Consider the following 23536-nt stretch of genomic DNA (forward strand, 5'->3'; position numbering starts at 1 on the left):
TAAGATAACAGAAAGGATTATCACCTTCACCGCCCAAGCCATTTATTAACATTTTCTTTTGATCTCTGATCTCCCACCCACATCAGTGCGCCACTTCCAGAATGGAACCCTGCCTTCAAATCTTTTTTTTTTTTTTATTTTATTTTATTTTTAAACTTTACAATATTGTATTAGTTTTGCCAAATATCGAAATGAATCCGCCACAGGTATACCCGCGTTCCCCATCCTGAACCCTCCTCCCTCCTCCCTCCCCTCCCCTCCCTCTGGGTTGTCCCAGTGCACCAGCCCCAAGCATCCAGTACCGTGCATCAAACCTGGACTGGCGACTCGTTTCATACATGATATTATACATGTTTCAAATCTTCTACTAGTTGGAAGGCTGGTCTATCAGTTTGTCTTAGTAACGGAATGGAGGTCCCCAACTCAGCTGAGGAACCTGGACAAACCTTCTTTGATTTCAGCCTCATCCCAAGGCCCATAAATGTTTTCTTTAAAAAGCTGCAAGTGAATGAGGTAGAAAGGGCAGAGACATGAGATGGATACCAGCAGAAGGGCAAAGAGTATGGCTCCCACAGCACTGAGGGACAGCAGGCCTCCTAAGGCTGAGAATGCAAAGAGCAGTGTGACCCCCACATAGCTGCGGGGCGTACATGCCTTCAGTTTCTTCTGTAATATGGGCCACAGGGCAAAAATCTGGATGGCAGACATCGCCATGATGAAGGCATGGAGGGATCGGGGCAGGCGGGAGGCAAGGCAGACAGAAGCAAAGACGGCCACATTCAAGGACAGAGTGCAGGATGCAATGGCAGCATTGGTGCCGTAGTCAAAGAAGATGAGGTGACCTAACAGCATGAAGACTGCCATGGCATAGACGGTGTCAGTGCTGACAGACTCTGTCAGGGTCTTCAGCACTGGTGAAAAGCCATATGTGAAAGTAATGAAGACTTGGGCACCCTTCAAGTCAGCCCTCCGGGTCCGCTCACTCTTCTTCCGTCCTTCATCTCCATCAGTGAGATAAAACAAAACATAGCCAATCAGTGAAGAAGCCAGGCCGGTCCCAAAAAGCCACTGAGGGGCCAGAAGACCCTCATCCATATACCACCAGATAACCACAAAAACACAGACACTGCTCAGCTGCTGTATCACCACGCTGGACTCAAACACCACAGCCCAGTATTGGTATTTCTGGGCATAGATGTTTTTCCAGAGCTCTTCGAGGAACCTCCGATCCACGTAGTTATCAGGAAAGGGCTGTAGCTCATACAAGACCTAATGCCACCTGGCCTCTTTGGTGTTAGCTACAGGCTGGGCACACACTATCCTTTCGCTCAAACTCAGGCGACTTCAATCTCCCTTGCAGAAGTCCATATTGTTCTTGTTCTTTGTAAAGTTGAAGTAAGACTTCTCTGGAAAGTCCACGCTGAGTTGTGCTTGATATTGTACTGACCTTCCCTTGCTTTCAAAGGCAGCAACCCAGGCCAGGCCTACAGTAGATGAGTTTGTTCTCTGAGGCAGGACAATGCAGCTAAGTTCCTGCCCGCGAGTTCCTAGGGGTGTGCGGCCGGGGAAGGGCGGCCGCCTGCTGCTTAGTTATAGTTAATGTAACTATAAGTGTATTAGGGTTTACATCTATCATTTTATTTATTCAGTATTTATCCCACGAATTCTGTATTTCTTTTTTCTCTCATTTCTTGCCTTCCTTTAGATTAAACAAATATTTTTATTATTCCATTTCTTCCCTCTATTGTCTTGCTATTTGAAAATTCTTTTATTATTATTTTTAATAGTTTCCTTAGAGCACTGTACATACGTCTTTGATTTATTAAAGTTGAATATAAAATAAAAGTTGAATATAAAGTAGTACTTTTAGCACTTTCCATATCATGCAAAAGCTTTAGAATGCTTTAATTCTATTTTCCACCTCCAACTTTTATGCTTTTATTTTCATATGTTTCAATTGTACATATATTTTACACCTTACATGATACTATCATTTTTCTGTAGAAACAATATTCATTTTTTCATTTCTTACAGTTTGCCTTTCACTTGGGGTTCTCTCCATATCTTGATTTTTTAAAAACGTTTACATATAGTAAGCTTTATTTTTTGTGTGTACTGTTTTATGGATTTTGTCCATAAAATTCACAGAGTCATTTGGTGACTCTCAGAATGGCACAGGGCCACCACCAAAAACTCTTGGTATAGAGCAGTTAATCACCCTTAAATTCCCCTGTGGTCAACTCTGTTCCCAACTCCAACCCCTGAAGATATATGTAGCCTTCCAGGTCTGACTTCTTTCCTAGGACTATACATTTAAGATTCATACATGGTATCGTGTGAATCAATAAATTGTTTCTTTTTACTGCTGAGTAGTATTCTATTGTATAGGTGTCCTGTACTTTGTTTATCCATTTGCTAGCTGAAAGATATCTGGGTTGTGTCCAGTTTGGGATAATTATGAATAAAACTTGTATAAACATTCATTTATCATAAGCATACATTTTTATTTCTCTTGGATAAATACCTAGGAGTAGGATTGCTGGGTCATACGGTATGTGTATGTTTAATTTTTTAAGAAACTGCCAAATTTTCAAATTTGGCTGCCAAATTATTCAAACAAGTCAGTCAGTCTTTTTAGTTTTAGCCTGTCTAAAAGGTATGTAGTGTATCTCATGGTGGTTTTAATTTGGTTATCCCTAGTGACTAGTTCGGAGAAGGCAATGGCAAGCCACTCCAGTACTCTTGCCTAGAAAATCCCATGGATGGAGGAGCCTGGTAGGCTGCAGTCCGTGGGGTCGCTACTAGTCGGACACGACTGAACGACTTCACTTTCACTTTCCCCTTTCATGCATTGGAGAAGGAAATGGCAACCCACTCCAGTGTTCTTGCCTGAAGAATCCCAGGGACGGGGGAGCCTGGTGGGCTGCCGTCTATGGGGCCGCACAGAGGCGGACACGACTGAATCGACTTAGCAGCAGCAGCAGCAGCAGTGACTAGTTATGCTGAACATCTATTAATGTGCTTGTTAGCCACCCATATATCTTCTTTGGTGAAGTGTGTATTTGGGACTTCTGACAAGTTAGCTATTAGGTTGCTTGTTTTTTCTTTTTATTGTTGGGTTTTTAAGAGTTATTCATATATTCTGTATACAACTCTTTGTCAGAAATATAATTTGCAAATATTTATTTTGAGCCTATGGCTTGCTTTTGAATTCTCTTAACAGTGTATTTTGGAAAGCAAGAGTTTTTTGTGTTGTTTTTTTTTAATTGGAGGATAATTGCTTTACAATATTGTGTTGGCTTCTGCCATACAACAGTGTGAATCAGCCATAAGTACACATAAGTCCCTTCCCTCCTGAACCTCTCCCTCACTCCCCCACCCCATCTCACCCCTCTGGGTTGTCACAAACCACCAGGTTGAGCTCCCTGTGCCCATACAACAGCTTCCCAGTGGCTATCTATTTTACATATGGTAGTGTAAATATGTCAGTGCTAGTCTCTTAATTCATCCCACCCTCTCCTTCCCCTACTGTATCCAAAGTCTGTTCTTTATGTTTCTGCCTCTGTTGCTGCCCTGCAAATAGGTTTATCAGTACCATTTTTCTAGATTCCATATATATGTTAATATACAAAATTTGTTTTTCTCTTTCTGACATATTTCACTCTGTATAACAGGCTCTAGGTTCATCTAATTGTGTCCAACTCTTTGTGACCCCATGGACTATAGCCCATCAGGTTCCTCTGTCCGTGGGGTTTCTCCAGGCAAGAGTACCGGAGTGGGTTGCCATGCCCTCCTCCAGGGGATCTTCCCACCCAGGGATTGCACCCAGGTCTCCTGCATTGCAGGTGGATTCTTTTATCATCTGAGCCACCAGGGAAACCCCATGCAACACGCACAGGTTCTTCTACCTCACTCAGTTCAGTTCAGTCGCTCAGTCATGTCCGACTCTTTGCGACCCCATGAATCGCAGCATGCCAGACCTCCCTGTCCATCACCAACTCCCGGAGTTCACTGAGACTCACGTCCATCGAGTCAGTGATGCCATCCAGCCATCTCATCCTCTGTCGTCCCCTTCTCCTCCTGCCCCAAATCCCTCCCAGCATCAGAGTCTTTTCCAATCAGTCAACTCTTCACTTCAGGTGGCCAAAGTACTGGAGTTTCAGCTTTAGCATCAGTCTTTCCAAAGAAATCCCAGGGCTGATCTCCCTCAGAATGGACTGGTTGGATCTCCTTACGGTCCAAGGGACTCTCAAGAGTCTTCTCCAACACCACAGTTCAAAAGCATCAATTCTTTGGCGCTCAGCTTTCTTCACAGTCCAACTCTCACATCCATACATGACCACTGGAAAAACCATAGCCTTGACTAGACGGACCTTTGTGGGCAAAGTAATGTCTCTGCTTTTCAATATTCTATCTAGGTTGGTCATAACTTTTCTTCCAAGGAGTAAGCGTCTTTTAATTTCATGGCTGCAGTCACCATCTGCAGTGATTTTGGAGCCTCCCAAAAATAAAGTCTGACACTGTTTCCACTGTTTCCCCATCTATTTGCCATGAAGTGATGGGACCAGATAGCATGGTCTTAGTTTTCTGAATGTTTTAAGTTTAATGGTTTAATGTTTTCTGAGTTTTAAGCCAACTTTTTCACTCTCCTCTTTCACTTTCATCGAAAGGCTTTTTAGTTCCTCTTCACTTTCTGCCATAAGGGTGGTGTCATCTGCACAGATATCTAAGGTTATTGATATTTCTCCCAGCAATCTTGATTCCAGCTTGTGTTTCTTCTAGCCAAGTGTTTCTCATGATGTACTCTGCATAGAAGTTAAATAAGCAGGGTGACAATATACCTCACTAGAACTGACTCAAATATGTTCCTTTTTATGGCTTAATCATATACCATTGTGTATATGTACCACAGCTTCTTTATCCATTTATCTGCCTATGGACATCTGTGTTGCTTCCATATCCTAGCTTTGTAAATAGTGGTGCTATGAACTCTGGGGCTTCCCTGGTGGCTCAGACAGTAAAGAATCTGCCTTCAATGCAGGAGACCCAGGTTTGATCCCTTGGTTGGGAAGATTGCCTGGAGAAGGAAATGGCAATCCACTCTAGTAGTCTTGCGTGGAGAACTCCGTGGACAGAGGAGCCTTGTGGGTTACAGTCCATGGGGTCGCAGAGAGTCGGACACAACTGACTGCTAACACATTCATGATCACTGGGGTACATTTGTAGTTTTCAGTTATGGTTTTCTCAAGGTATATGCCCAGTAGCAGGATTTCTGGGTCATATGGTAGTTTTAATCCTAGTTTAAAATTTTTTAAATTTATTTTTAATTGAAGGATAATTGCTTTACAGTATTGTGTTGGTTTCTGCCAAATATCAACATGAATCATCCATAGGTATAAATATGTCCCCTCCCTCTTGAACCTCCCTTCCTATCCCATCCCTCTAGGTTGTTCCAGAGCCCCAACTTGAGTACCCTGAGTCGTACAGCAAATTCTCTATTTTACATATGATTATTGTATGTTTCCATGTTACCGTCTCCATATGTCCCACCCTCTCGTTCCTCCCCACCGCCCCCATGTCTGTAAGTCTGTTCTCTATGTCTGTGTCTCCATTACTGCCCTGCAAATAATTTCATCAGTACCATCTTTCTAGACTCCATATATAGGTGTTAGTATACAATATTTGTTGTTCTCTTTCTGACTTAGTTCAGTCTGTATAACAGGCTCCAGGTTCATCTACCTCACTAGAACTGACTCAAATGCATTCCTTTTAATGACTGAGTAATATACCATTGTATATATGTACTTCTTTATACATTCATCTGCTGATGAACATCTAGGTTACTTCCATGTCCTAGCTGTTGTAAATAGTGCTGCTATTAACATTGGGGTGCACTCGTCTTTTTCAGTTATGGTTTGCTCAGGGTACATGCCAAGCAGTAGAATTGCTGGGTCATATGGTAGTTTTCAGAGAAGGCAATGGTACCCCACTCCAGTACTTTTGCCTAGAAAATCCCATGGATGGAGGAGCCTGGTGGGCTGCAGTCCATGGGGTCGCTAGAGTCAGACATGACTGAGCGACTTCACTTTCACTTTTCACTTTCATGCATTGGAGAAGGAAATGGCAACCCACTCTGGTGTTCTTGCCTGGAGAATCCCAGGGACGGGGGAGCCTGGTGGGCTACCGTCTATGGGGTCGCACAGAGTCAGACACGACTGAAGCGACTTAGCAGCAGTAGCAGCATGATAGTTTTATTCCTAGTTTTTTAAGGACTCTAAATACTATTCTTCATAGTGGCTCTACCAATTTACATTCCTACCAACAGTGCAACAGAGTTTCCTTTTCTCCGCACCCTCTCCAGCATTTATTGTCTGTAGATATTTTGATGATGGCCATTCTGACTGGTGTGAGATGATATCTCATTGTAGTTTTGATTTACATTTCTCTAATAATGAGCGATGATGGGTATCTTTTCATGTATTTGTTGGGCATTTGTGTCTCTTCTTTGGAGAAATGTCTGTTTAAGTCCTCCTTTCACTTTTTAATTGGGTATGTTGTTTTTCTAGTTTTGAGCTGCACAAGTTGCTTGTATATTTTGGAGATTAATCATTTGTCAGTTGTTTCATTGGCAATTATTTTCTCCCATTCTGAGGCTGTCTTTTCATCTTTTTACAGTTTCCTTTGCTGTGCCAAAGCAAATCAAGTTTAATTAGGTCCCACTTGTTTATTTTTATTTTAATTTCCATTACTTTTGGAGGTGGGTCAGAGAAGATATTTCTGTGATTTATGTTAAAGAGTGTTTTGCCTATATTTTTCTCTGAGAGTTTTATAGTTTCTGGCTTTACATTTAGGTCTTTAATCCATTTTGAGTTTATTTTCACGTATGGTGTTAGGAAGTGTTCTAATTTTATTCTGTCCAATTTTCCTAGCACTACTTATTGAAAGGGCTGTCTTTTCTCCATTGTATATTCTTGCCTCTTTTGTCAAAGATAAGAAGCCCATAGGTATGTGGGTTTTTCTCTGGGTTTTCTGTCTTGTTCTATTGATCTGTGTTGCTGTTTTTGTGCCGTTACTGTACTGTCTGATTACTGTAGCTTTGTAGTGTAGTCTGAGTCAGGAATGTTGATTTCTCCAGCTCCATTTTTCTTTCTCAAGATCGTGCAAAGCAAGAGCTTATTTATTTATTTTATTTATTTTTTATTTCTTTTTTTTGTGGATCATGCTTTTGTGGATTGTGCTTCTAGCGCCTAATGTAGGATTATGCAGATTTTCTCATGTATTTCTAGATATGAGAAGTTCTGTAGTTTCATGTTATACATTTAGGTTTATGACCCGTTTTGAGTTAATTAAAAAAAATTTTATTTTATTGAGATATAATTTGCATACCATAAAATTCACCCTTTGGAAATGTACAATTCAGTGGTTTATAGTGTATTCACAAGGTTATGCAACCATCACCACTATCTAATTCCAGAGCATTTCATCATCTTAAAAAGGAAACCCCAGTAGTCACTGCCAAAGGCCCTCCCCCAGCCTTCGGCAGCTACTAATCTACTTTTCGCCTGTATAGATTCTTTCACTTAGCCTGTTGTTCTCAAGTTTCATCCATTTTGTAGCAAGTATTGGTATGTCATTCCTTTTTATTGCTGAATAATGTTGCATTGTATGAATACATAGATTTATTTATCCATCATTCAGCAAATATTTGGATTGTTTTTGGCTATTATGAATAATGTTGCCATGAATATTCATATAGAAATTTTTATGTAAGCACATACTTTCAATTATCTTGCATATATACTTAAGAGTGTTTGAGTTAATTTTTATATAAGGTGTGAGGCATGAGTTGAGGTTCTTTCTTTTTCTTTTTTTTCATAAGGACATATAGTTATTCCAGCACCACTTTTGGAGATAACTATACTTTCTCCGGGCTTCCTCCATTAAATTGCCTTTGACCTTTGTCAAAAATCAGTTGAATCTGTCTTTAGATTGTTTTGTTCTATTGATCTATATGTCTGTCTCTTTGCTAATATCACATTGTCTTGATTACTATAGCTTCATTGTTTACGCTAAAGCCTTAGACTGTGTGGATCACAACAAACTGTGGAATATTCTTAAAGAGTTGGTAATATCAGACCACCTTACCTGCCTCCTGAGAAACCTGAAGCAACAGTTAGAACTGGACATGGAACAATAGACTGATTCAAAATTGGGAAAGGGGTACATCAAGGCTGTATGTTGTCACCCTGCTTATTTAACTTATATGTAGAGCACATCATGTGAAATGCCAGCCTGGATGAAGCACAAGCTGTAATCAAAACTGTGGGGAGAAATATTAATAACCTCAGATATGCAGATGACACCATCCTTATGGCAGAAAGCGAAGAAAAACTAAAGAACCTACTGATGAAAGTGAAAGAGGAGAGTTTAAAAGCTGGCTTAAAACTCAGCATTCAAAAAACAGAGATTATGGCACCTGGTCCCATCACGTCATGGAAAATAGATGGGGAAACAATGGAAAGAGTGAGAGACTTTATTTTCTTGGGCTCCAAAATCACTGCAGACGGTGACTGCAGCCATGAAATTAAAAGACATTTGCTTCTTGGAAGAAAATCAGTGACAAACCTAGACAGCACATTAAAAAGCAGAGACATTACTTTACAAACAAAGGTCCATCTAGTCACAGCTATAGTTTTTCCAGTAGTCATATATGGATGCCAGAGCTGGACAGCAAAAAAGGCTGAGTGCCAAAGAATTGATGCCTTCAAACTGTGGTGCTGGAGAAAACTCTTGAGAGTCCCTTGAACTCTAAGGGGATCAAATCAGTCAATTAAAGGAAATCAACTCTGGATATTCATTGGGAGGACTGGTGCTGAATTTGAAGCTCTAATACTTTGGTCACCTGAAGTGAACAGCTGACTCGTTGGAAAAGACCCTGATGCTGGGAAAGATTGAGGGCAAGAGAAGAAGGGGGCAACAGAGGATGAGATGGTTGGATGGCATCACTGACTTGATGGGCATGAGTTTGAGCAAACTGAGGGAAATGCTAAAGGACAGGGAAGCCTGGCATGCTGCAGTGCATGGGGTCACAAAGAATTGGACATGACTTAGCGACTGAACAACAACATTGCTTTTTTTTAAAGCTTTGCAATTAGGTAGTTTTATACCTTCAACATTGTTCTTCCTTTTCAAAATTGTTTTGGTCATTCTAAAGCCTTTGCCATATATATTTCAGAATCAACTGGTCAGTCATGATTCAAAAGAGTATACAGAGATTTTGATTGGGATTTCATTGAATCTATAGGTCAATGGAAGGTATTGTTATCTTATTAATTTGATTCTTCTAATCCATAAATACAGATTATCTTTTTATTTATCTAGGTCTTTGCTTTCTTTCATCAATATTTTGCAGTTTTCAACACAGAGATCCTGCACATATTTGTTAGATTTATAACAGTCTTTCATTTTGGGGGTGGTATTTAAATGGTTGAATTGTGGTGCTGGAGAAGACTCTTGAGAGTCCCTTGGAATCAAGGAGATCAAACCAGTCAACCCTAAAGAAAATAAACCCTGAATATCATTGGAAATGAAATGGGAATCTGAGTTCTTGTTTGCAGAGCCGAACAATGAACTTCACGAACACACAGACACTCATGGTAGTAAGTGAATAGGATTTATTGAAGAGAAGGAAGGTATAAAGCTCTCAGCATAGGCACTGAGAGAAGATAAAGAGTTCCCCAAAGGCAGGACTTACAGTAGTTTATATCCTTACCAGTATTCTGTACATTTTTGGTTGGCTCCTGTCCTTAAACTATGTCATTTCTAACTAATCCGTTTAAAGGTCAAAATGTTTAACTTAACATCTTTATGGCTTCTCTTGCTCCTTGGATTAAGTCATCACCCTTTTTCATGACCCCTGGCCATTTTACAATGGACCAGATGTATGAGCTAAAGATTAATGATAACCGTTTTTTTCCTTTTGGGCATATGAAATAGAAGTTAATTACTACCCTTCCCTGGATAATATCAGACCAAGGACACATTCCAGAAATTTGGGACAAAGGGTATAGCGTTAGGTTAATGGAGCGAGATGTTTATTGAAAACAACACCGAGGTCTCACAGTCCTACACTGACTGCCTAGCAATTTCTACCTCAGAAAGATGGATGTTGAAGCTGATGCTCCAGTACTTCGGCCACCTGATGCAAAGAGCTGACTCATTGGAAAAGACCCTGATGCTGGGAAAGAATGAGGGCAGGAGGAGCAGGGGGTGACAGAAGATGAGATGGTTGGATGGCATCACCAACTTAGTGGACAAGAGTTTGAGCAAACCCTGGGAGATAGTAATGGACAGGGATGCTTGGTGTGCTAGAGTCCATGGCGTCACAAAGAATTGGACATGACGGAGTGACTGAACAACAACAGCCTTCTTTATGGTCCAGCTCTCACATCCATACATGACTACTGGAAAATCATAACTTTGACTATATGGACCTTTGTCAGCAAAGTAACGTCTCTGCTTTTTAATATGCTGTCTAAACTTGTCATAGCTTTTCTTCTAAGTAGCAAGCATCTTTTAATTTCGTAGCTGCAGTCACTGTCTGCAGTGATTTTGGAGCCCAAGAAAATAAAATCTGTCACTGTTTACACTTTTTCCCCATCTGTCTTCCATGAAGTGATGGGATAGGATGCCGTGATCTTAGTTTTTGAATGTTGAGTTTTAAGCCAGCTTTTTCACTCTCCTCTTTCACCTTCATCAAGAGGCTCTTTAGTTCCTCTTCACTTTCTGCCATTAGAGTGTTGTCATCTGCGTATCTGAGGTTATTGATATTTCTCCCTGCAATCTTGATTCCAGTTTGCGATTCGTCCAGTCCAGCATTTCACATGATGTACTCTGTGTTGACGTTAAATAAGCAGGGTGACAATATACAGCCTTGTTGTACTCCCATCCCAGTTTTGACCCAGTCCATGGTTCCGTGTCCAGCTCTAACTGTTGTTTCTTGACCCGCATACAGGTTTCTCAGGAGACAGGTCAGGTGATCTGGTACTCTCATCTCTTTAAGAATATTCTACAGTTTGTTGTGCTTCACACAGTCAAAGGCTTTAGTGTAGTCAATGAAACAGATCTTTTTCTGGGATTCCCTTGCTTTCTCTATGACCCAACAGATGTTGGCAATTTGACCTTTGGTTCCTCTGCCTTTTCTAAATCCATCTTGTGCATCTGGAAGTTCTTGGTTCATGTACTGCTAAAGCTTAGCTTGAAGGATTTTGAGCATAACCTTACTAGCATGTGAAATGAGTACAACTGTGCATTAATTTGAACATTCTTTGGCATTGCCCTTCTTTGGGACTGGAATGAATCCCAAAGACCTTTTCCTTTCCTGTGGCCACTGCTGAGTTTTCCAAATTTGCTGACATATTGAATGCAGCACCTTATTTAATAGTATGATCTTTTAGGATTTTAAATAACTCAGCTGGAATTCCATCAGCCCCACTAACTCTGTTCGCAGTAATGCTTCCTAAGGCCCACTTGTGGATTGAACTAGTTTAAATCTGGTTTTCAGCTTTTCTGATGGCTTATCTCTTTATGTAATCTAGAAGTAAGGTTAGCTCTTACTTTTTGGCTATAACTTGTTACATGTCCCAACTGAAAGCTGGAGATGTTTTCTAAGTTAGCCATTTTTGGCATCCCAGAATTCATTTTTTAAATTAGTCCAAGGAGACTGCCGAATATCTACTCAGCTTCTGGGACCCTCACATTTGTCTACAAATTTGCAGATGCTTGCAGGGGAAAATGTTCCCAAATATTCAGGTTCACACATTTGTCTTCGTTTATCTTTGCTATCTCGGACTCTCAAGTCTTTAGTGCCCTGGTAATTTTTCTTTTTGTTCAAACTTGCTTTCCTAGTTGCTTTTGGTGAAGAGGTTGGTCTGAATAAGCTAATCCACCATATCCAGAAGCAAAACAAAGATCATGGATTTTGGAGCCAGACCTCCGGGATTCAAATCTCAGTTCTTTAGTTGACTTGTCCTCTGATCATGAACAAGGTGTTAACGTTTTTTAAGCCTCACTTTTCTCATTACTTAAAATGGTGATAGTAACAGTAGCTCCCTTCTAGGGTTATTGTGATGATTTAACAAGTATACATAAAGTAGTTTGTATACACATAAGTGTACTTTCCTACTCACCTTCTTGTTCTGGCCTCCACTGTTCTTATAGAGAAGCCAGTTATTGTTATTATTACTACTTTGAAGGTAATATTTCTTTTTCCCTCTGTTTTTTAAGGTTTTTCTTTGCCTTTGTATTTTGGTAGCTTTACTCTTATATGCTGGTGTGAGTATGGTTTTATTTATTTATTTATCCTGTCTGAGCTTCTTAGCATTTCTTATATCATATATACTTTTAAAATATGTAGTATATGTCTAAGAAAAGAGCCTGGAATCCAAAAGCTGCTCTATTGTTATTCACTTATTATTTTTACTTGACATGGTCTTCTTTCCAATCAGTGTTGTTTCCCACTGTGCTATGTGATTTACAAATCTTTAATAGGCTCCACTGGCTAGTAGATGAAGTCCAAACTCATCTTTGTTTAAGTCTTTATTGAATTTGTTACAATATTGTTTCTGTTTTATGTTTTGATTTTTTTGACCATGAGTCACGTGGGATCTTAGCTCCCCGACCAGGGATTAAACCCACACTTTCTGTATTGGAAGGTGAAATCTTAAACCACTAGATCACCAGGGAAGCCCCAACCTGTGATATATTTAAAACTCTGAGGCCCAAATCAAACCAGGCCAACTGTATCAGAATTTTTGAGGTGGGATACAGATATTAATCAGTATTTTTGAAAGAGCCCTGGGTGATTCCAATGTTCAGCCAATGCTGGGGGCTTTTCACACCTTAGCTTTCCTTCCTTTGAGCAACTTTTGAGGGCCTGGAGAAGTACCTGGAACGTGATATGTTCTAGGGAGAGAGAGGAAACGGATGCAAAAAATAGAGGGAAATAATTCATGGTGGCACCATGGTGATATGCCTGTGGGAACTCTCCACTCTTTGGAGTGTATGCTCCATTTTGTGGTTTGGTTTTGGGAGGGGGCAATGTTGGTGACCCCCCTTTTATCTCTGTATCGATCCTTCTCTCAGTTCATGCTCACCTTTCCCTCCTGAATTTGCCTCCCTCCTTTATTCAAAGAGTTGTTGAAATATCTCCAAAAGAAGATTTCTGGGTTTATTTGAAGGAGGTTGCATCTCACACATACTAAAAAAAAATTTTCAAGGTGGGACTGTCTGAGGAGGGAGATAGGGTTAAGGATGGGAGCTTGGGATGGCCAGAGGCACCGTGTGACTTGGCAGCAAGTGAGAGGAGCATTGGAGAAGAGATGGGAGAGCCTCTGGAAAACTTATTGGAACATAAATTGTCACCCGGGATAACCTCTGAATGTTTAGGGAGCTGCTTAGTGTGTGCCACTGATGGTAGAGTTTTAGGCACTGACTTTGGTGGGCAGATATTTTTTCAAGAGATAAAGGGAGAAGTCCTATTCTGTGGGCATCTGCCAGCAGTGAGGCAAGCCCTTTGTGCCACATCTGCTGATGGCTTCAGGGAAGGGAAGTCCTGGGTGGAAAGGAGGAGACTGGGGGAGAGGGGATGGCGTGGTAGGGAGTGATTTTAAACATTTTGGTGCTACTTAAGCTATGATGACATAGCGTGCAGGTCTTCATGAGAAGACCTTAACCAACTGTGTTTCTCCTGAGCCAATGGAATAGCAGTTTGTGAGGTGCTGAGATTCAGAATGCTTTCTTGGGCTACCTCTCTGCTTAGAGCAAGAAGAAGTGACATGAGATTTAGAATAATAATAATTGCATATAATGCAGGGAAAGGTCTTTCAGCTGTACTGATGGGAGTATAAATTGTTCAGTTTTTCTTGAGGCGTGTGGGCAGCATGAATCAAAAGCCTTAAAAATGTTCCTACAATTTGACCCATCAATTCCACTCCTAGGAATATGGTTCTAAAGAAATAGTTGACAAGCGCACACAGATCTGTGTATATTGTCATTCATTTATAAGCTTATTTACGATAGTAGTGGACTTCCCTGGTGGCTCAGACAGTAAAGAATCTGCTTGCAATGCAGGAGTCTCAGGATATACACAGTTTGAACTCAACTAGGTTACCTGAGTTATAATGAATCGAGTGTAGTGATTTTTAACTACAGTCTTAAAGTAATATATCTTATTAAGTATAGATTTGTGTGTTTGTGAATCTGTGCTGGAGCTTCCCTGGTGGCTCAGGTGGTAAAGAATCTGTCTGTAATGAAGGAGACCCAGGTTCAATCCCTGGGTCAAGAAGATCCCCTGGAGAAGGGAAGGGCTACCCAGCCTAGTACTCTTGCCTAGAGAACTCCATGGACAGAAGCAGGCTACAGTCCATGCGGTGGCAAAGAGTCAGACACGACTAAGTGGCTAACACTTTATAGTAGTAAACTGAAAATAGCCAAAATTTCCAGCAATTAGGCATTAAATAATTAAATAATAACTGGGGACATGGAATACTATACAACTAGGAAAACAGATATTACTGCTCCTCTGTATTTATTGAAATGGAAAACTGTTTATGATAATCAAGCAAGAAAAGCAGATCCCAGAACTACACTCACCATGAGCTTGTTTCATTTATTTTGTTTTTTTTTCCTTTCAGACCATTATTTTATTAAGGATGACTTCATGCTAAGACTGTATCACATGGGGAGCTCAATTTTACACTGACTACTGCCACAAAGTAGTTTATTACTACCAATAATAGGCTGCGGTCCATGGGGTCGCGAAGAGTCAGACACGACTGAGTGACTTCACTTTCACTTTTCACTTTCATGCACTGGAGAAGGAAATGGCAACCCACTCCAGTGTTCTTGCCTGGAGAATCCCAGGGACGGCAGAGCCTGGTGGGCTTCCGTCTATGGGGTTGCACAGAGTCGGACACGACTGAAGTGACTTAGCAGCAGCAGTGTATAAATTACTTTGCATAGTATTTGACATATAGTAGGTTGTATAGAGGTAGAAAAAGTAAATATCATTTTCAGAAAGTCTTTTTAATTGTTAGAGACTTTAACTCTTTGGAATGGTTTAGTTCTTTAGTTGAATAGTAAGTAGGATACAAAATTTGAAGTTTGGTGGCAAAAAATCATGTAGTTGGTATAGCCTCAATTTTGAAAAGCACGGAACATGTGCCTGTAAGGAAAGTCTGCAAAGATATGTTTATCTTATTAATGGTGTTTGAGTAATGTTGCATTATAAGTGATTTTTATGTCTCCCCCTTTTTTGCTTTAATATGCCTAACTTCCTTGATAGAACAAACTGTATTTATTACTCTTTCTCTTCACTCAAAGTCCTAAAAAAGAAAAAAAAACCCAGACTTTAATTACTGATATAAAGTAAAACAATAACTTGTTGGTTGGCTGAGAATTGCTAGAAATTAATAAATAGTTTGGAAATTATTTAGTAAATTCTAATTACTTAGCAAAAGTAATTAAAATATTTATAAGCGAACACCCATAAAACACCGCCAAGCAAATACATTACTCAATAAATGGTTTAATTAGTATTTCATTACCAGAAATTAATCTCAGTAACCAAACATTACTACAAATTACATGTAGGGTGGACAACTTATTTTACTGCTATTAATGATTTCAATTATGAAGTTTGTGCAAGTCTAATTCCTTCCCGCTTCTCCCGCCCTCCTCCCACACCCACCTGGGTGAGTTCCCACACACTGGGCCTGAGTTAGGGTGCTTGGGACTGGTCTGACATCTTCCACATTGTTGAAAATCCCGGGTTAACAGTTTCCCTCAGCTTATTTCCCAGCTGTCTTGCAGAAATACTTGCCCTGGGTGCCTCTTAATCAGCTGGAATCAGACTCCAGGAGCTGGTGGGCTTCTTACCACAGATATACTCTCCTCCAGAGTCTTCTAAATCACTTGGCAGCAAGGCCCAATTCCCTCCCCAGGACTGTGCCAAGGCCCTCCAGCACTGGTTTGCACTCCTGGTTCAGCTCTTAGGCTGGGCTGGGCTGCTGCTAAGTCATGCCAGGAGCATCTTCGTGCAGTTGAGAAAAAAATGAGTCCTTTCCACCAGACGCAGTCACACATGAAGGTGGATTTTTGCCCAAACATGTTTCTTTCTCACGTTCCCATGGAACAGACTCTGAGACTTGAGATTTGCATGCAGGCATCTTCCTGGGGAGTGGTCTCAGGAACAGTCCCTGAGTGAGTGGCGAGGGAAGTAGGATTGGGTCGTAAGGAATACAGCCCCACTGGAAACTCCTGGATTGAGGCAAGGAAGGGGGCAGGCCTTTGTTATTTCAAATGAGCAGACAGCAGAGCAGATGTCACTCTGGGGAATGACATGCCTCTCTTTGGCTGAGGACAAATCCTGGAGAGGGGCTCAGTTGCCAACCATTACTGGGCAACACTCTTGGCAGCTGGAGGAGTGAGTGCCTAGGCTCTGAAGGAGGAATATGAGCAGCACACGTTGCAGAGAGACCTAGTTTGATCCCTGGGTTGGGAAGATCCCCTGGAGAAGGGAAAGGCTACCCACTCCAGTATTCAGGCTTGGAGAATTTCATGAACTGTATCGCAAAGAGTTGGACACGACCGAGCAACTTTCATATTCACATTCACATACCAGCATCCACTCCAGCCCCCTTGTGTCATGGACAGCCTGAGCAACCACACGTGAAGGTCCTCATGGGAGGGGCCTGAGGCCATGAGTAGAATGAGCTTGAGTTGTCGCATTGTCTTATTTGGGTTGGGAGGAGTCTGACTTCTGGAGTTAGGATCCCCACTTAGGTACCAGCTGAGACTTACGCCGAGACCACAAGCTCCGCGAGGGCAGGTCTGTATTTCATCGTATCTCCAGAACTTAGCACAGTTCATGGCTCAGTAAATATTTGCTGATTGAATCTATAGTAGTAAAGACAGTCACCCCAATGCATTAATATCCAAATGCATTAATGTCCTGTATTACACTTGATGATGGGAGATACATAAAATCTGATCCTGGAGGGGTCAGGGGAAGAAATGAACTTGAGTTGAGACTCAAAGAATGGGTAAGAGTGAGCCAGACAGAGTAGGGTGGGAGTAGGGTGCTTCCCAAGCCTCTGAAGATAGGGGTTTGCCTTGGCCACCTCTTGAAGGATGTCTCCACCTGGGGAAACAGAAGGGACTTGAGAAATCACACTCACTGACTTTCTCTTGTTATCTGTTGGTGAAATGTATCCTTTGTTCTTATCACAGCCTTATCTGGTAGAAGACTCACATGTCAGAGAGCTTTTCCACTGTGGTTTGGCTGGGCAATGGCGGCATGAAGGTAGCCTACAGGTGCTTTCTGAAGTGAAAGGTACAGGCCAGGATCAGGATCACACCCAGAGGTGGGGACGCAGATCCCCTGGGGCTCCCCTTCCGGGCATCAGGCACGAGGACATCACGTGTTGTGGAGGAGCTGAGACTGGAAGAGCTGGGCTGCACTGTATCTAATCTCTTCCTCCCTCCGTGTACTCATCTCCCTCCTGCCTCTGGCTTTGTTCTGCTCCGGGCCTGTTTCCAGATTCCTCGCTGCCCCAGGAGCGCATTCTGCTCATTTCACCTCCACTCCTGTGCATGTGTCCTCCCCTTTCTCCAGGACCGCTCCACTCAGAAAACCTATCCAAAGCCCCTCCATGGAGCCCTGACCCATGACTCCAGGTCATAGTGAACTCACCCTTTCTGCCTTTCTACAGCCCTCAGTTGTGGATTCTTTAGAACGGAGGCTGGTTTAGAAATCCTCGGCCTGGTACCATACCTGGTCGAGAGCAAGGAGGTGGGGAAAAGCTGGAGGTGAGCAGGAGACCTGAAGGAAGACCCAGTGTTGCCTGGTCGGCACTGGGCAGTGTGAGCAGTGGCTGGATATCTGCTGGCCTCCCACCCAGGTGTGCCATGAGGGGTACCGTGGGCCTGGCTTCTGCTGTTGATAGTGGTGGCAACAAGGAAGGGAGGGAGGAAGATGGAAAGTTCCTGTTTATCATGTCTGGGACTTTGCCTGCCTTGTCCTTAATCAGTCTACAGCTAATTAGCCGCCTCCCCCACCCCACTCCCTGCCCCGCCGCCGCAGAGCTGAACACCATTAATCACCAAGGAGAAGGCTGAAGTCAGCAGGCCTCCTGCTCAGGAGAATCCCGGCTCCTTGGGTGGGCCCTTCTTGCCTGGGGCATTGAGAGGACCGTGGGATGCAGGAGCTCCTTTGGTAGGAATTTGGGGCTTTTGAGAAGGTGCCGTGGAGCCCTGTGCCACCTAGAACGACCGTAGGGGGAAGATGCGGCATCTTCCTCTTTGCTGCGACATTCCAGTTTTGCTTGTGGTGACAGTGTCTTAGCCCCAGACAAATGGCTCACTTTCCCAGACTCCCTTGTAGCCAGGAAAGGCATGGGACACAACTCAGATCAATGGGGCGTTGAGCTGAAACCTGTGGGCTCTTAGGAAGGCTTTTCCTTTCTTGCTGCTGGTGCTGCCCTTCTTGCCCTTTCTCCTTTTTGCCTTGAATGCAGACTTAAGGGCTAGAGCTGCAGCAGCCATCAGCCTCTATGAGGGAAGGATCAAGAGAAGTGTTTTGACACCACCATGAGCTGATAACCAGTGCCAGTAACTTGCCTACCTCCAGATTTCTGTCAGATGAAAATAATCTCAGTTTAGTCCACTATTGGTTGATATTCTGTCACCTGTAGCTGAATCCACTTCTAATACAGAGGGGAACTCTGGATGGTGCAGGCTTAACTACAGAGATACCCATGGTACCCAGAGTAATCCAGATGTTCCTGGACTCACTAGCCAGTGTTCATGAGGGAGGTTATAGTCCTCACAGGCCATCTGCTCTGCCCTCTCTCCTATCCTTCAGCCTTTAAAGTCTCATTTTCCAATGGTTTTTAGACACCCATGTTATTAAGAAAGTATCTGGGTGTGACACTGATGCACCAGTCATGTTAAACTCTGTGTAGTGGAGTGCCTGGGAAGACAAAACTAGATTTTCTGGCAAATGAGTAGTGCTCTTTGCTTGTTATGCAGTGCTTTGTAAAGTAGGCAAGCACATTGCTCTGGGAAAAGGCTGAAGAAAGGAATTATGTGATTCTGAGAAGGTTTTGCTGAGCTGATCACAGAGGCAGGATATTTGCATTTGGGAGGACTGAGGTTGAGACCCTGACTGACCTTTCCCTTTTGAGGTTTAAGATTACTGGAGCCTTTCTGATGAACGGAATTGGGCCTCTCTGAGATCCTTTGGCAAGAAAGGATGGAAGGGGTCCCACAGGAGAACCTCGGGATCAGGAAATGGAAAATCTGGATAGGTGAACCAAGCTAATAGCAGGCTTAGGTGCTTGTTAGGGAGGCTGGTACCCACCCAGCAGTTGACAAGGCAGAGACTCCCAGGCATTCTGGTTGAGGTCGTGCAGTGGGAGCAGTGGATGCACTTAAGAGTGTGAGATAAAAGAGCTGTAGCCTGAAGTTCAAATGTGGAGCCCTGCTGTATCCAGGGCTGGGTCAGGACTGAGCTGTGGATGTGGAGATGGCGAACTGCGCGGGACCAGTTTTCAACAGCGACCCCTTGTGGCAGCAGGCCGGGCAGACTGTTCTGTTCCATCTAAGCCCGGCTTTCAGACATTGGACACATCCTGGTGCACGGAGTACATGGCTCCAGTTCCTGGGCAGCTTGTGGAAGGTAAGGGGAGAAGGACCCTAAGGGCAGAGGGGTAGTATATCACAGTGGTTAGGAGGGTGGACTCTGGAGTCAGACTGTTGGGTTCAAGTTCCTGCTCTGCTACTTCCCTGGCCTGACCTCATGGGTTGCAGACCTGTACGATCTCACAGGGGCCTTCCTTAAACAGGCCCCGTGCTGGGCTTAATGCTTGCTATCTTGACTGTCTTAATAAATTAAAAAAAATCTATGAACCATATTTTAGTTTTTGGCTTCTTTTTCAAAACTGAGGTATAGTTGATTTACAATGTTGTGTTAGTTTCAAGTGTATAGCAAAGTGATTCAGTTACATGTATATATATATATATATATATATATATATATATAGGAGAAGGCAATGGCACCCCACTCCAGTATTCTTGCCTGGAGAATCCCATGGACGGAGGAGCCTGGTAGGCTGCAATCCATGGGGTCGCTAAGAGTTGGACACGACTGAGTTACATCACTTTCACTTTTCACTTTCATGCATTGGAGAAGGAAATGGCAACCCACTCCAGTGTTCTTGCCTGGAGAATCCTAGGGACGGGGGAGCCTGGTGGGCTGCCGTCTATGGGGTTGGACAGAGTCGGGCATGACTGAAGTGACTTAGCAGCAGCATATACATATATATATATTTGTTGTTGTTTAATTGCTAAGTTGTTTCTGACTCTTTGGGATCTCGTGGACTGTCACCTGCTGGGTCCATCTTTCCATAGGATTTCCCAGGCAAGAATACTGGAGTGAGTTGCTATTTCCTATATATATACATTCTTTTTTAGGTTCTTTTCTCTTGTAAATTATTACAAATATTGATTATAGTTTCTTGTGCTATACAGTAGGTCCTATTGCTTATCTATTTTATATATAGTGCTGTGTATATGTTAATCCCAAACTCCCCCCTACTTTGGTAATGTAAGTTTTTTTCCTGTGTCTCTGAGTCTATTTCTGTTTTGTAAATAAGTTCATTTGTATCATTTTTTAAAGATTCCACATATCATATGATATTTGTCTTTATCTGGTCTACTTCCCTTAGTATGATAATGTATGCTGCTGCTGCTGCTGCTAAGTTGCTTCAGTCGTGTCCGACTCTGTGCAACCCCATAGACAGCAGCCCACCAGGCTCCGCCGTCCCTGGGATTCTCCAGGCAAGAACACTGGAGTGGGTTGCCATTGCCTTCTCCGATGATAATGTATAGGTCCATCCATATTGTGCATTGTTTCATTCTTTTTTTTTATATTGAATAATTTTTGAACAAGTACTCTCTTCCATTTTCATTTTGCACTTGGCCCTGCTAATTATGCAGTCAGTCCTTCTTGGCAAATGTATTCTCTGTGCCACAATTTCCCCATCTATAAGATGGATTAAGAGAAAACAGCAATGACTCTGCCTATCAGAGAGTTGTTGTAAGATTAAATAAGTTATATACATAAAGTAGTTAGAATCTGGCATGTAGTGAGCTCCATGTAAGTGTTAGCCGTTGTTCTTGTTTCTGTTAATTTAGGGCGATGAAGACTCCAGCAATTAATCTGCAAAGCACAGAGACATGACTACATTTGCATCTCCAGCTAGTGAAGCAGATCATGTCAAGCACATGGGGAACAATGCAAGGAGAGGAAAATGTGACCCCTGGACTCGCTTCTCACACAAGATGAGATGCCTCATTAAGCCCACATCCTTCTGGGCCCACAGGGCTGACAAGAGAGGGGAACACGGGGCCTGAGAAGTGTGGAGTCAAGGCCACCTTCCTGCGACAGGGGCTGGCAGCAGAAGTGGGCATGGCCCAGAGGGGCAGGCTGGGGCACCTCCGGAAGCAGCCTGCCCCCTCCCCGCAGGGTCAGGCTGTCATTGGACTCACGTCCTTCCTCTCAAGGAAGAATGGCCCCGCCCCAGCCTTCCCTCCAGCCTGGACCCATCTTGCATTTACAGACCCAGAGCAGAGGATAGGATGCTGGGAAGGATGCTCTATTAGGATGATGATTCTAAATAAACTGTATCTATTGGCACATTACCTACTCACAAAAAGAGGAGAAATCGTAGGTGCCCAGCCCAGTGAATCCTCTAAATGTGAACTCACTCAGTTCAAGAAATAGGACATTCACAGAAGTCAGGAAGCTCCCAGCCATGCTCCCCAACTAGTCCCTGCCTCCTTCCCCAGTCAGCCACTAGCCAGAATATCATTTTCTAAAACCACTAGATTTCACTTTTCCAAATTGTTTACTTTGGAAAATGTAAAATCTACATTCCAAAGTAAGTTGGAGTAATAGAATAGGATCACCCATATACTCATCTAGATACACCAATTGTTAACATTTTGCTACATATTCTCCACTTTCTCTTTCTGTCTTCCTTTCTGTGTCTTGTTTTTTCTCCCCCATCTCTACACGTAAGATTTTCTGAACCATTTGAGAGTTATTTGCAGATAGCACAACGTATTTCAGTATACATCCTGAGAATGAGATCATTTACATGGTGCAATTATCACAATAAAGAAATTTAACATTGCTGCTGCTGCTAAGTCACTTCAGTTGTGTTCGACTGTGTGTGACCCCATAGACGGCAGCCCACCAGGCTCCCCCGTCCCTGGGATTCTCCAGGCAAGAACACTGGAGTGGGCTGCCATTTCCTTCTCCAGTACATGAAAGTGAAAAGTGAAAGTGAAGTTGCTCAGTCATGTCCGACTGTAGCGACCCCATGGACTGGAGCCTACCAGGCTCCTCCGTCAATGGGATTTGCCAGGCAAGAGTACTGGAGTGGGGTGCCATTGCCTTATCCTATAATATCATTATATAGTATACAGTTGATTTTCATATCTTCCAATTATCCCAGTGATATTATACACACACATGTGTGTGTATATAACCCAAGCATGGATCAGAATTTGCATTTAGTTGTATGTCTCTTTCATCTTCTTTCATCTAAAACAGATTCTCTCTCTGTTTTCATGACACTGACATTTTTGGAGAATATAGGCAAGTTTTCTAGAATATTTCTGAGTTCAGATTATCAGATTGTTTCCTCATAATTTAGTTTAAACATTCTTGGCAAGAATGCTATAGGAATTTTATTATATATAGATATATATTCTTTATAATTAATTTAATGAATGATAGTAGCTTCAACTTATCAAGTGCCCATCATGTGATTTGGGGATTATGATGTCCATTTTACAGACCAGATGACTGAGGCAAAGATTGGCTTAAGTAGTTTTCCCAAGGTCACATGGTCAGAAAGAGGAAGTACCAGGATTGGGTTTGTCTGACCCCACGGCCCATGCTCATAGCCAGTTCAACCCACTGTTGGTGATGACTAATCTCACCTGAAGCAGGCCTGAGACTGCACCCTGGAGGGCAAGGATGTGTTATGTTTTCTGATGAATTCCAAGCTTAGTCAGGGCCAAATCCAGAGTGAGGTTCCATGATTGTTTATTGAGTGAATGGATGAATGATTGTTTAATGGACAAAGATTAGCCTGGAGTCCATGGACCATTGGTATCAAAATCATGCAGAAAGTTTGTCAAATACACATCCATGGCCACCACTGTCAACCCATGGAACCTGAAGCTCTGTTGGTGGGACCTGAGAATCTAATGATAGTTTTCCTCAATATCCTGATTGAGTGAAAAAAGCATGTTTCAGAACAGAGTGTGCTGCATAATTCTGTATGTCTTTTTCTCTGTGGTTTAAGCTTGTGCATGAGTGCTCAGTCATGTCCAACTCTTTGTAACCCCGTGGATTTTAGCCCGCCCGGCTCCTCCATCCCTAAGATTTTCCAGGCAAGAATAC

General features: G+C 42.5%; 1 pseudogene; it reads right to left on the minus strand.

Moving 5' to 3' along the window:
* Positions 1-360: 360 nt before the first annotated feature.
* The window catches only part of LOC109553741 (phosphatidylinositol N-acetylglucosaminyltransferase subunit C-like), a 69677-nt pseudogene continuing 46501 nt past the window's right edge, over positions 361-23536 (minus strand).

This window comes from Bos indicus, chromosome 28 (assembly GCF_029378745.1).
Source record: "Bos indicus isolate NIAB-ARS_2022 breed Sahiwal x Tharparkar chromosome 28, NIAB-ARS_B.indTharparkar_mat_pri_1.0, whole genome shotgun sequence".
In the NCBI taxonomy this organism is placed as follows: Eukaryota; Metazoa; Chordata; class Mammalia; order Artiodactyla; family Bovidae; genus Bos; species Bos indicus.